The sequence below is a fragment of the Mirounga leonina genome, unplaced genomic scaffold, assembly GCF_011800145.1.
Source record: "Mirounga leonina isolate KUSES-001 unplaced genomic scaffold, KU_Mleo_1.0 Mir_154, whole genome shotgun sequence".
NCBI classification, from domain to species: Eukaryota; Metazoa; Chordata; class Mammalia; order Carnivora; family Phocidae; genus Mirounga; species Mirounga leonina.
This window is the reverse complement of record NW_023270389.1, coordinates 45,223,436-45,236,735: the sequence shown is the minus strand read 5'-3', so window position 1 is coordinate 45,236,735 and position 13,300 is coordinate 45,223,436. Positions and strand designations below refer to the sequence as shown.

The following is a 13,300-nucleotide window of genomic DNA, read 5'->3' as shown; positions in this document are numbered from 1 at the left end:
CACAAGAAATAAAAAGGAAAGAAAAGAAAAAAAGAAGGAAGGAGACAGGGAGGAGGGAAGGAATAAGAAGAAAGCAGACAGGAAGGTCTGCCTCTAAAGAGACTCTGAACTTTGTGATAAAGAATCCTGTGGTGAAATATTCCCATGCTAGGAACCTGGCCATTTGCAAACTGTTTGCCCTGGGCTGTTCTATTAAACTTGACGTATCCATCTTACAATAAATGCATGTTGGAGAATCCAGCATAAGGAACCATCTGCCATGTTTGACCTGAATCATCAACAATAAGCAAAGAAATGGTTTATAGGCCATATTGGTCATTAGTGACTAATTAAATGTGGAAAGCAAGTGCAATACTTTCCAGACAGCTATTATATATATATATATTTTTATTCTTATGTTAATCCCCATACATTACATCATTAATTTTAGATGAAGTGTTCCATGATTCATTGTTTGTGCATAACACCCAGTACTCCATGCAGAATGTGCCCTCCTCAATACCCACCACCAGGCTAACCCATCCTCCCACCCCCCTCCCCTCTAGAACCCTGTTTGTTTTTCAGAGTCCATCGTCTCTCATGGTTCGCCTACCCCTCCGATTTCCCCCGCTTCATTCTTCCCCTCCCGCTACCTTCTTCTTCTTCTTTTTTTTTTCTTAACATATATTGCATTATTTGTTTCAGAGGTACAGATCTGAGATTCAACAGTCTTGCACAATTCACAGCACTTACCAGAGTACATACCCTCCCCAGTGTCTAGCACCCAGTCACCCCATCCCTCCCACCCCACCCCCCACTCCAGCAACCCTCAGTTTGTTTCCTGAGATTAAGAATTCCTCGTATCAGTGAGGTCATATGATACATGTCTTTCTCTGTTTGACTTATTTCACTCAACATAATACCCTCCAGTTCCATCCACGTCGTTGCAAATGGCAAGATCTCATTCCTTTTGATGGCTGCATAATATTCCATTGTATATATATACCACATCTTCTTTATCCATTCATCCAGACAGCTATTATAGATAGGGACAATGCAGCAGAAACGCTTGCACAACTGGTTTTACAAGGAGCTTTGTCTTTGAATCTAAATTTAGGTGTTTTCCTATGATGGCAGTACCTAAAACAAGGAATAAGTAACATTGGCAGAAGAACTGAGAATAAGCACTACTCAAGCCCCCTTAAACCCTACACCACTAGGGTAGAGGAGGGATTGTTACACCTCTCCAAACATGCTACCTTCAAATGTAATCCCTCTCACCTCTCAGAATTCCCTTAGCACTTTATACCACTCATGAGGCTCTTATTATGTAATGCATTGGATTATCATCCTTTGGATTCATGCATTTTGATTTCTACCAGGGTGAGATTCTTTAAGGCAATGACTTTACCACATACAACTTCAAATAAGGTTTTTGAACCTCACATAAGACAAAACAGTGCTTTTTACATTTGTTGTATAAATTAATAAATTTCTCATTGTCTTTTAGTCTGAATTTTATTCTCTTATCTATTTCTTCATTTGGGTTTGAGCCCCCTAATCCAATAATTATCTATGGACTTTGATAAATACACAGGAGACAGCATGATCTAATAGCAGAAGCATGGGTAAAAAAAAGAAAAAGTCAGGAAATACGAGTCTAATTCTGGTGCTTTTAATAAAATGTAAAAGTGAACTTTGGTAAGTCACATAACTTTTCTATACCTCAGCTACCTCATCTGTAAAAGGAGGAACAAGAATACCTGGTCTGCAAAGAAACAAGGGAAGAAGGAGACCTGTATTGGGTGCCTATTTTATGCCAGAAACTGGGTTATGTGCACACATATGACTCACCTTATACAAGTCTCATAACAATTCTGCTTTAGTTTCCCAGCATTACAGATGAGAAATTTGAGACTCAAGGAGAATAACTGACAAAAAGTCACTCAGCTAGTAATTGGCAAAGTGAAAGCATACACCCAGAAATTCTAACTCTAAAGCAGTTCAGGTCAAGCCACTTGACATTTAGTGAGAGCCACTGAGCTGGCACCACGATGGTTGCCAAGGATGCAGAGGTGAACCAAACAGAAGTTAAGTGTCTACAAAAGCATGAAAACATATAAACAAATCATTGTACCAGAGTATGCATATGGGTTTTCTTCCACCCAACCCTGCTGCTTTTATGAGGATGTGAAAAATAAACTATGTAAAAGTCAAAAGGTGTATTTTAAGTGCCCGTGCCTAATAGTACTTGTACTAGGAAATATACTTTAAATATAGTAAATAAGCCTTAGTCCCTGTCCTCATGAAACTTACAGTCTTATTGAAGACAATATCAGTGCTTGAAGTGGCGAACTTCTCCTATCTAGAAAATTCACTCACATGGAACAATATATTTTATTAAAATAATAAACAAAATTAATATTGCTAATTTTGCTTTTGAGTCAGATTATGACTATGGCAATGAAGACAAGTGTCTTTGTGATACAATGAACAAAAGTGTTGTCACATATCAGGGGCTATGATTTTCTGAACATTATGTCAACTAATCACAATTAATTAATAATCACCAGGTATCGGGTGCCTAGGTGGCTCAGTTGGTTAGGCGACTGCCTTCGGCTCAGGTCATGATCCTGGAGTCCCGGGATCGAGTCCCGCATCGGGCTCCCTGCTCGGCGGGGAGCCTGCTTCTCCCTCTGACCCTCCCCACTCTCATGAGCTCTCTCTCTCTCTCATTCTGTCTCAAATAAATAAATAAAATCTTAAAAAAAAAAAAAAGACACTGTTAAAAAAACAAAAAGGTAAGCAACAGACCAGGAGAAAACATCACAATATGTAGGACTGACAAGACTTGTATCCAGCATATATAAGACAAACAAGAGAAAAATGAGCAAAAGATTAGAACATTTTATAGAAGATATGCAAATGAGAAAATAAGCACATGGAAATATGTTCAATGTCATCAGTCATTAAGGCAATCCAAATTATGATAATGAAATACTACTACAGGGCGCCTGGGTGGCTCAGTTGGTTAAGCGACTGCCTTCGGCTCGGGTCATGATCCTGGAGTCCCGGGATCGAGTCCCACATCGGGCTCCCTGCTCGGCAGGGAGTCTGCTTCTCCCTCTGACCCTCCCGACCCTCCCCCCTCTCATGTGCTCTCTCATTCTCTCTCTCTCAAATAAATAAATAAAATCTTTAAAAAAAAATAATCACCAGGTATCAGCAGGTTTATAATGGCAAATATTTTACCATCCATATTCTAGCTTCGACCATATATTCCTCTATAACTAAAGGTAATTTTGGTTAAGCAATATTTTTAAAATTTAATGATTCTTCTCACTTGAAACAGCAATATTACCTTATATTCGTAAAATCTTCCTCCTTCTCATACACTCAAGAATTGTGAATACTACATATGAAATCAAAACATCAAAATACATAAAGAAAATTTCCAAAGAATGTCAAGCCAAAAAGTAAGGAATCATCAATGTTCTCCTTCAGTATAGTTCACTTTCGTAGTAGGGGTATTTTGCAAGCAGAATTTTTTTTAATTTCTTATCTTATTGTTGAAGTGGTGTTTCGTTTTTTGTTTTAAAGACTTATTTATTTGAGAGAGAGAGCAAAAGCAGAAGGGGCAGAGGGAGAGGGAGAGAGAATCTCAAGCAGACTGGGCACTGAGCACGGAGCCCCACAGGGCTGGATCCCACAACCCCGAGATCATGACCTGAGCTGAAACTAAGAGTCGGATGCCCAACCGACTGTGCCACCCAGGCGCCCCTTGAAGCAGTGTTTAAAGCATGTACACGTAACCCAGAGGTTTAAATTCATGTGATTTTAGTTCAGTGATTCATTCTTATTAGATATTCATTGCATTAAAAATACTGTGCAGTTTCAGAATGCTTCTCCCTATGACGTATCACAAAGGATTGAATTTCTTACCCTCCTATACAAAATAAGAGCTCCTAATTACTTCTTTGTTCAAATGAGCACTTGGAGGGAAAAGCCTCAGAAAACATTTGGTGGAAACACACAAAACATCACTTTTTAAAAAATTGTTTAGGGGCACCTGGGCGGCTCAGTCGTTAAGCGTCTGCCTTCAGCTCAGGTCATGATCCCTGGGCCCTGGGATCGAGCCCCGCATCGGGCTCCCTGTTCGGCGGGAAGCCTGCTTCTCCCTCTCCCACTCCCCCTGCTTGTGTTCCCTTTCCGTTGTGTCTCTCTCTGTCAAATAAATAAATAAAATCTTTTTAAAAAATTGTTTAAACATGTACACCTCTCTCTTCTGAATAGGCAGCCACTGAACTAACACAGTAAGTTCATACTCAATATTTCACAACTGTCCTTTAGAACAAATATTCTCTCTAGAATCAATAAACCCTTAAATCAGGAAGAATTTACTGTGAGGTCAATACCTTCACATTTGGTGATTGTTTAGGAAAGTTCATTGCTTTTGGAACACATCACATAAGAATGGGGCTAAGATTTCCAGAGACTAAGTTAGGAGAGGTCAAATGTTAGAGGATGTGAGGAGTCTAAGGCTCTCCATCTTTTCCCAATACAGCCATTTGCATTTGGGCCTCAGATGCTACCTTCTTCCCACTCGTCCATTTTGTTCTAAGTTATTCAGGGATGAGTATTTTTTAATTCTTTGGGTAAATACCTAATAGTGCTGAATCACTATATTGTATACCTGAAACTAATATTACACTGTATGTTAACTGGAATTTAAACAAAAACTTTTTAAAAAAAAAAAAGCATTAACTCATAGCCACCATGTGCATCAAAAGAAACCTTAGAATACTTAGAGCACTAGTCTCAAAAAAAAAAAAGAGAGAGAGACTTTCCTGCCAATGAAGTGGATTGGAGCCATGTATTTGTATACTAAATAGCAGCTAGGAGTTACTGAGCCTTTCTTTTTTTTTTTTTTTTAATTATGTTATGTTAATCACCATACATTACATCATTAGTTTTTGATGTAGTGTTCCATGATTCATTGTTTGTGTATAACACCCAGCCTTTCTAATAAAGGGTTCATAAGCATTGTATTCTACATACAGTAGTCTTCCCCTTATCCATGGGGAATACATTCCAAGACCCCCAATGCATACCTGAAATAGTACCAAACCCTACAGATACTGTTTTTTCCCACACCTACCTATGATAAAAAGTTTAATTTATGAACTAGACACAGTAAGAGATTAACAACAATAACTAATAAAATAGAACTCTAACAATACACTGTAGTAAAAAGTAAAAGTAAGTTATTCTCTCCCTCTCTCTCAAAATCTCTTATTGTACTGTCCTCAGCCTTCTTGTGATGATGTGAGGTGATAAAATGCCTGTGTGATGAGATGAAGTGAGGTGAACGACCCAGCCTTGGAACATTGCGTTAGGCTGCTATTGACCTTCTGAGGATTCATCAGAAGGAGAATGTCCAATTCCCACCACAGTTGATGGCTGGTAACTGAAACAAAGAAAGTGAAATGGGAACGGGAATTGTGGCTGAAGGGGACTACTGTGCATCATCTCCTCCTCACACCAAGCCTATGAAGTAGGTACATCATCATCTCCATCCCACAGATGAGGAAAAGTAGGCCTAGAGCAATGAAGGGACTTACTCAAGATCACACAGCTGGCAAGAATCAGATTCCAAAAACCATGCTTTCCGCCCATGCTGTCCAATTCAGTAAACACTCACCACATGTGACCACTTAAATTTTTACTAAAATTCGGGTGCCTGGGTGGCTCAGTCGCTAAGCGTCTGCCTTCGGCTCAGGTCGTGATCCCAGGGTCCTGGGATCGAGTCCCACATCGGGCTCTCTGCTCGGCAGGAAGCCTGCTTCTCCCTCTCCCACTCCCCCTGCTTGTGTTCCTGCTCTCGCTATCTCTCTCTCTGTCAAATAAATAAATAAAATAATAAATAAAATCTTTAAAAAAAAATTTTTTTACTAAAATTCAGTTTCTCAGTTGCACTGGCCGTATTTCAAGTGTTCGATAGCCACCGATAGCTAGTGACTGCTAGTGTTTCTGGATAGTGCCAACTAGAGAACACTTCCTTCACTGCAGAAAGTTCTATTTGACAGCAATTTTAACCTACACAAGTCCCACGAAAATTAAAGAAACTACTTTAAAGCTACACACACACACACACACACACACACACAAACTTCCCCCTCACCTTCTCTCCAGTGGTTCTCATGAGGGGAGCATCATCTCATCCATGGATGGTAGCAGAGAAATAGAACAAGGGTCAACAGTATCACCACTGGGGTTCAGGGAGAAACTTGGAGCAGTGGGAAATCCCACAAGACGCTGAAGAAACTTCTATATGGATACTCCAGAGATCTGTAAGATTAAGCCTCCTACTAACTTCCCCATGTTAAAGGAGGGAACCTCTGATGACAAAAGGGATAGATCTTCATGTTACAAATATAAATGGGACCCACCGTGCTCACAAGCTGGGAAGAATGACATCCCATCCACTCTACGAGTAGCACAGACATGTTGTGTTTGACAAGTACAGCTCAGGTAGAGTCGGTGCTTTGAAAACATTCTGAATGGTTCTAAAACATCTCTTAGAATAATGCTTGTCATCAGAAATCATAGTTATGTAAGACCTGAAATTTTTAAAGAAACTATTTTTTCTTAGTTGTGAAAAGTAATGTAATGTTTCAAAATAAAATTCTAGTACACTTGATTGACATGGTTTCTTTCAATAGTAAGCGTTCCATACTCTCTTGCTGACCTGATGTTTCTTTAGAATTTAGTGTTTATGCCAAAAGACACATTATAAAATGCAGACCTTGCTTGAAAAGCTATCACAAATTACAAGTAAAACTTTAATACTTAATTATATTTTAAAGATAAAATGAACCAGCTAGCTACAGTTCTGGATCACAAACCCAAGTAGCTGTGCTTTCAGATAATATAATGAAATAGTCCCTGATGTGTATTTAAAGAAACAGCAAAATCCTTTTTGTTCGGTGTAAGTTAGCTTCTCTCCTCTCCCAATATTTTTTCATCATAAATTTATTTCTTTTAGGAAAATTTTTTCTTGTGTCATTTGAAAAGATTATTTTATTTTTTAAGTCAACAGATTTCACCCCACCACTGCCCCTCACTAAATTATAAGATATGAACCAGGTACATTTATGCTGCATAAAAGCTCACATGGTGAAACATCTCCCTGACTTGGCTGTCCAGCTACCTTCTTCCCTGATTTCCTTCCCCAGAGCTAATCACTTTTTCCAGTTTCTGATAAACCATCCTCAAGATATTCTACACAGTAACATCATAGGTGTCTGTATCACTTTTTAAGACACAAATGAAAACACCACAGTAATAACAGTTCAGGCAAAAATCATTAATGGATGCTCAAATTAGTAGACAAGAAAGCATGATGTCAGCAAGATATTTATATAGTCTCAAATTAACTCCCCACAAGATACTTATTAATTATCAAAGGAAAAGATAATAAGGACCATGGAGAACCCAGACACCACCTTAACCACGTGATTTAGTTGACGTCTCCAGCAGTGAGACATATCGACATCATGTATCTCGTGATATGTACTGTGAAGTGCACAACAGCACTTCTGTGATATTCTTGCCAAAAAAAATATAATCTGAATCTAATCATGAAGAAACATTAGAAAGACCCAGCTGAGGGACATTCTACAAAATATCTAGTGAATACTCTTCAAAAGTGTCAAGGTCATAAAAGGCAAAGACTAATGAATTGGAGGAGCTGCCCCAGATTAAAGTATGTTCAAGGACATTTGTGGGACAATTGAAAAAGAATTTGAAGACAGTATGTAGATTAATTAGTAGAATTGCATCGATGTTAATTTCCTAGTTTTGATCATTATACTCTAGTTATGTAAAGTGTTAACTTTTGAGTTTACTTTAACAGTAATATTTTTTAATTAAAAACACAAATGGTAGTATTCTCTATGTACTATTCTCCATCTTCCATTTCTCACTTAAAAATATGTCTTGAGGATCATTCTACGTAAGTATAGATACTGAATTTTTAACAGATGTGAAATGTTCCATTTTATGAATTTATAATATATTTGACCATTTCCTATTAATAGGCACTCGGGCTATTTCCTAGCACTCGAAGTTAACATTCTTTTATGCAAGACTTCTTGTATATGTGGTAAGGCCACTCTAAATGTACAATAAACCAATGGCTCCCTTCCTGTAAGAGTTAGAATTCATGCTGGGAGGAGTTCACCAGCATTACCGGAGTAATGGATGTGGTCAAGCCATTTATCAAACCCAGATTTGAGAAAAAGAACACATCTCATTTGCTGATCCTATGAATTCTCAATGTTGCTGTTAAAATGAACTGATTTTTTTAAAAGTTGTCTTGTATATTGAATACATATTCTTTGACTTTCCCTTTTCTCCTAAATTGATTTAGGGGTACAAAAAAAGCCAAATTATTATAAATTTTACCAATTAAAGTGTTTTTTTAAAGATGAAATTATATCCTAAATTAGAAATGAAAATGTATCTATCTTCTCTAAGAATTAAGACTAACCAAATCTTCGGGATACAAATCAGTTGTTTAAAAGATCTGCATCCCAAAGTGTAGACAAGAATTTAAGACTAACTTGACAATTAGAAGGATCTAAGTAAACCCTAAATATAATAAAATGATAAAGTACATTTATCTGCAAGAAAGTTTGTATTGATAATCAGAAAACTCTGAATGTCAAAGAACCAGAATTGATAGAATACATTATCTCTCTCTTCTCCTTCCTGTACTAAAAACATAAACTTGCTTACTTTCCATTTGTGACTTTGACTTACATTAAAAAGGAGGGCATCCTAATCTCAAGTTCATACTTAATGAAAGAGGAGAGATCTTTGTGGAAATTGTTATTCTCATAATTCTTTCTCCTTTAAAGTCTTCCATATTCTTTGCCATTCAAACAGCATCTATAGTGCATTAGGTGGGGTATTTCACAGAGTGAATTGAACAATTCCCTTCTACTTTTTAGCCTATAACAAACCAAAAGCAACTGTGATACAGAAAACCAATAAACATTTGGGTTTTGTCCCGAAGATCAAGTAAATAGAGCAGTGGATGATACGGGGAAATGCTATTAGGAACTCTCTTTATTTGCAGAGTACTTAATAGAGGTAAGATATTAGGAGTCACCTGAAGGAACAGTTGGGAGGCTGTATTAGTTTCCAGTGGCTGCTGTAACAAAGTCCCACAGATTTGGCAGGTTAAAACAACAGGCATTTATTGTCTCACAGTTCTGGAAGCCAGAAGTCCAAAATCAGTATCACTGAGCAAAAATCTGCCATAGAGAGCCCCCAGAGGTTCCAGAGGAGAATCAGTTCTCTCTTCCAGCTTCTGGCGGCGGCTGGCATTCATTCCTTGGCCTGCGACCACATCATTCCAATCTGTCTCTGTGTTCACATGGCCTTCTCCTTTTCTGTTTGTGTCAGATCTCCCTTAGCCTCTCTTTTGGGGCACAAACAGAAAATCCAGCATAATCTCCCATTTCAAGATCTTGTACTTAATCACATCTGCAAAGACCCTTTTTCCATATATGATAACATTCACAGGTTCCAGAGACCGGATCTGATATCTTTGGTGGCCAATGTCCAGCTTACTCCTGAGGATCTTCCCTTTTCTGGACAGCGGTGTTCAAGAAAGCTTGTGATCAAAGGGGTAGAGTCTGTCATGGAACAAGAGTGAAGACTGTGTGGTTTTGTTGCCCTTGTTCATCAGAGTACCTGAGATCCTGGTGGAGAATGCACTCACTGAGGTAAAATACAAACAGCAGGGGATCTGGAAGAGAGAAACAATGTGGTCACCAAGGGAAGTCCAGGGATGGCAGGACCCAGGCTCAGCAGAACACTGGGCTAGGAGCTAACACTATTTTTGCCTACTTATGGCTTTTATTAGATCTTAGCCTCCCACCAGGACCCCCAGGACTCTCACATGTCAGAGGGTCCAGCAGAGACAGTCATGACAACACACCCCTCCACACCCTCCCCTGTCTCCATCCAGTTCTAGTTCCTGGAATGCCCTTTCTTTCACAACTCTGCATGTCTGTCTCATACTACTCTTTCCACCAGATGGTCTACTCTTTCCTCTTATAGCTCAGAAGGATTTAGATTAAAATAAACCCTCTATAGTCATCACCTAAGGGTTTTTTTCCAAGTTTTTATTTAAATTCCAGTTATTAACATAGAGTCTAACATTAGTTTCAGGTGTAGAATTTAGTGATTCAACACTTAGATACAACACCCAGTGCTCATCATAGCAAGTGCACTCCTTCATCCCCATCACCTATTTCATCCATCCCCCCACCCACCTCCCCTCTGGTAACCTCAGTTTGTTCTCTATAGTTAAGAGTCTGTTTCCTGGTTTGCCTCTTTTTACCCCCTATGTTCATTTGTTCTGTTTCTTAAATTCCACATATGAGTGAAATCATATGGTATTTGTCTTTCTCTGACTGACTTATTTTGCTTAGCATAATACTCTCTAGCTCCATCCACATTGTTGCAAATGGCAAGATTTCATTCTTTTTTTTTTTTAAGATTTTATTTATGTATTTGACAGAGAGAGACACAGCGAGAGAGGGAACACAAGCAGAGGGAGTGGGAGAGGGAGAAGCAGGCTTCCTGACGAGCAAGGATCCCGATGTGGGGCTCGATCCCAGGACCCTGGGATCATGACCTGAGCCGAAGGCAGATGCTTAACGACTGAGCCACCCAGGTGCCCCAAGATTTCATTCTTTTTTATGGCTGAGTAATATTCCATTGTACATACATACACCACCTCTTCTTTATCCATTCATCAGTTGATGAACATTTGGGCTCTTTCCATAATTTGACTATTGTTGATAATGCTGCTATGAACATAAGGATGCATGTATACCTTTTAATTAGTGTTTTTGTATTTCGGGGGTAAATACCTAATAGTGCAATTGTGGGATTATAGGGTAGTTCTATTTTTAACTTTTTGAGGAATCTCCATACTGTTTTCCAGAGTGACTGCACCACTTTGCTTTCCCACCAACAGTGTACTCTTACATTGTTACCCCTTTCTCTGCATTCTCACCAATACCTGCTGTTTCCTGCATTGTTAATTTTAGCCATTCTGACAGTGTGAGGTGATATCTCATTGTAGTTTTGATTTGAATTTCCCTGATGATGAGTGATGTTGAGCATCTTTTCATGTGTCTGTTGGCCATCTATATTTCTTCTTTGGAGAAATGTCTATTTATGTCTTCTGCCTATCTTTTAACTGGATTATTTGTTTTTTGGGTGTTCTTTATATATTTTGGATATTAACTCCTTATCAGATATGTCATTTTCAAATATCTTCTCCCATTCTGTAGGTTGCCTTTTAGTTTTGTTGATTATTTCCTTCACTGTGAAGAAGCTTTTTATTTTGATGTAGTCCCAATGTTTATTTTTACTTTCATTTCTGTTGCTTCAGGAGACATATTTAGCAAGAAGTCACTACAGCTGATGTCAAAGAGGTTACTGTCTGTGTTCTCCTCTATGATTTTAATGGTTTCCTGCCTCACATTTAGGTCATTAATCTATTTTGAATTTATTTTTGTGTATGGTGTAAGAAAGTAGTCCAGTTTCATTCTTCTGCATGTAGCCGTCCAGTTTATTTGTTGAAGAGGCTGCCTTTTTCCCATTGGATATTCCTTCCTGCTTTGTCGAAGATTAATTAACCATACAGTTGTGGGTTCATTTCTGGGTTTTCTATTCTGTTCTATTGATTTGTCTATTTTTGTGCCAGTACCATACTCTCTTGATCACTATAGCTTTGTTTTTGTCTGTTTGTTTGTTTTGTGGGAATAGATTTATCTTTTCTTTTTCTTTTTTTTTAATTATGTTATATTAGTCACCATACAGTACATCATTAGTTTTTTATATAGTGTTCCATGATTCATTGTTTGTGTATAATACCCAGTGCTCCATGCAATATGTGCCCTCCTTAATACCCATCACCAGGCTAAACCATCCCCCCACCCCTCCCCTCTGAAACCCTCAGTTTGTTTCTCAGAGTCCATAGTCTCTCGTGGTTCATCTCCCCCTCTGATTACCCCCCCTTCACTTTTCCCTTCCTTCTCCTAATGTCCTCCATGTTATTCCTTATGTTCCACAAATAAGTGAAACCATATGATAATTGACTTTCTCTGCTTGACTTATTTCACTTAGCATAATCTCCTCCAGTTCCATCCATGTTGATGCAAAATTTGGGTATTCATCCTTTCTGATGGCTGAGTAATATTCCATTGTATATATGGACCACATCTAAAAAAAGAAGGGCCACATGCACCCCAATGTTCATAGCAGCAATGTCCACAATAGCCAAACTGTGGAAAGAGCCGAGATGCCCTTCAACAGACGAATGGATAAAGGAAAAAAGATCACTATAGCTTTGTAATAGAACTTGAAGTCCGGAATTGTGATGCCTCCAGCTTTACTTTTCTTTTTCAAGATTGCTTTGGCTATTCGGGGTCTTTTGTGGTTCCATACAAATCTTAGGATTGTTTGTCCTAGCTCTGTGAAAAATACTATTGATATTTTGATAGGGATTGCATTAAATATGTAGATTGCATTGGGTAATATAGACATTTTAACAATATTTGTTCTTCTAATCCATGAGCACGGAATGTCTTTCCATTTCCTTGTGTTATATTCAATTTCTTTCATCAGTGTTGCATAGTTCTCAGAGTACAGATCTTTTGCCTGTTTGGTTAGGTTTATTCCTAGGTCTTGTATGGTTTTTGGTGCAATTGTAAGTGGGATCGATTCCTTGATTTCTCTTTCTGCTGCTTTTATTGGTGTATAGAAATGCAACAGATTTCTGTACATTGATTTTGTATCCTGTGACTTTACTGAATTCATGTATTAGTTCTAGCAATTTTTTGGTGGAGTCTTTCAGGTTTTCTACATAGAGTATCATGTCATCTGCAAATAGTGAAAGTTTGACTTCTTCCTTGCTGATTTGTAAGCCTTTTATTTCTTTTTGTTGTCTAATTGCTGTGGCTAGGACTTCTAGTACTATGTTAAATAACAGTGGTGAGGGGCGCCTGGGTGGCTCAGCCGTTAAGCGTCTGCCTTCGGCTCAGGTCATGATCCCAGGATCCTGGGATCGAGCCCCACATCGGGCTCCCTGCTCCGCGGGAAGCCTGCTTCTCCCTCTCCCACTCCCCCTGCTTGTGTTCCCTCTCTCGCTGTGTCTCTCTCTGTCAAATAAATAAATAAAATTTAAATAAATAAATAAATAAATAAATAAATAAATAAATAAATAAATAAATAA

General features: G+C 38.4%; 1 long non-coding RNA gene across 1 annotated transcript in view; it reads right to left on the bottom strand.

The window, feature by feature from the left end:
- Nucleotides 1–7,950: 7,950 nt before the first annotated feature.
- The window catches only part of LOC118014398, a 105,221-nt gene continuing 99,871 nt past the window's right edge, over nucleotides 7,951–13,300 (bottom strand). Inside the window, exon 9 of the long non-coding RNA XR_004680272.1 lies at nucleotides 7,951–9,796. This is a non-coding gene — a long non-coding RNA (uncharacterized LOC118014398). The remainder of the gene's footprint in view (nucleotides 9,797–13,300) is intronic.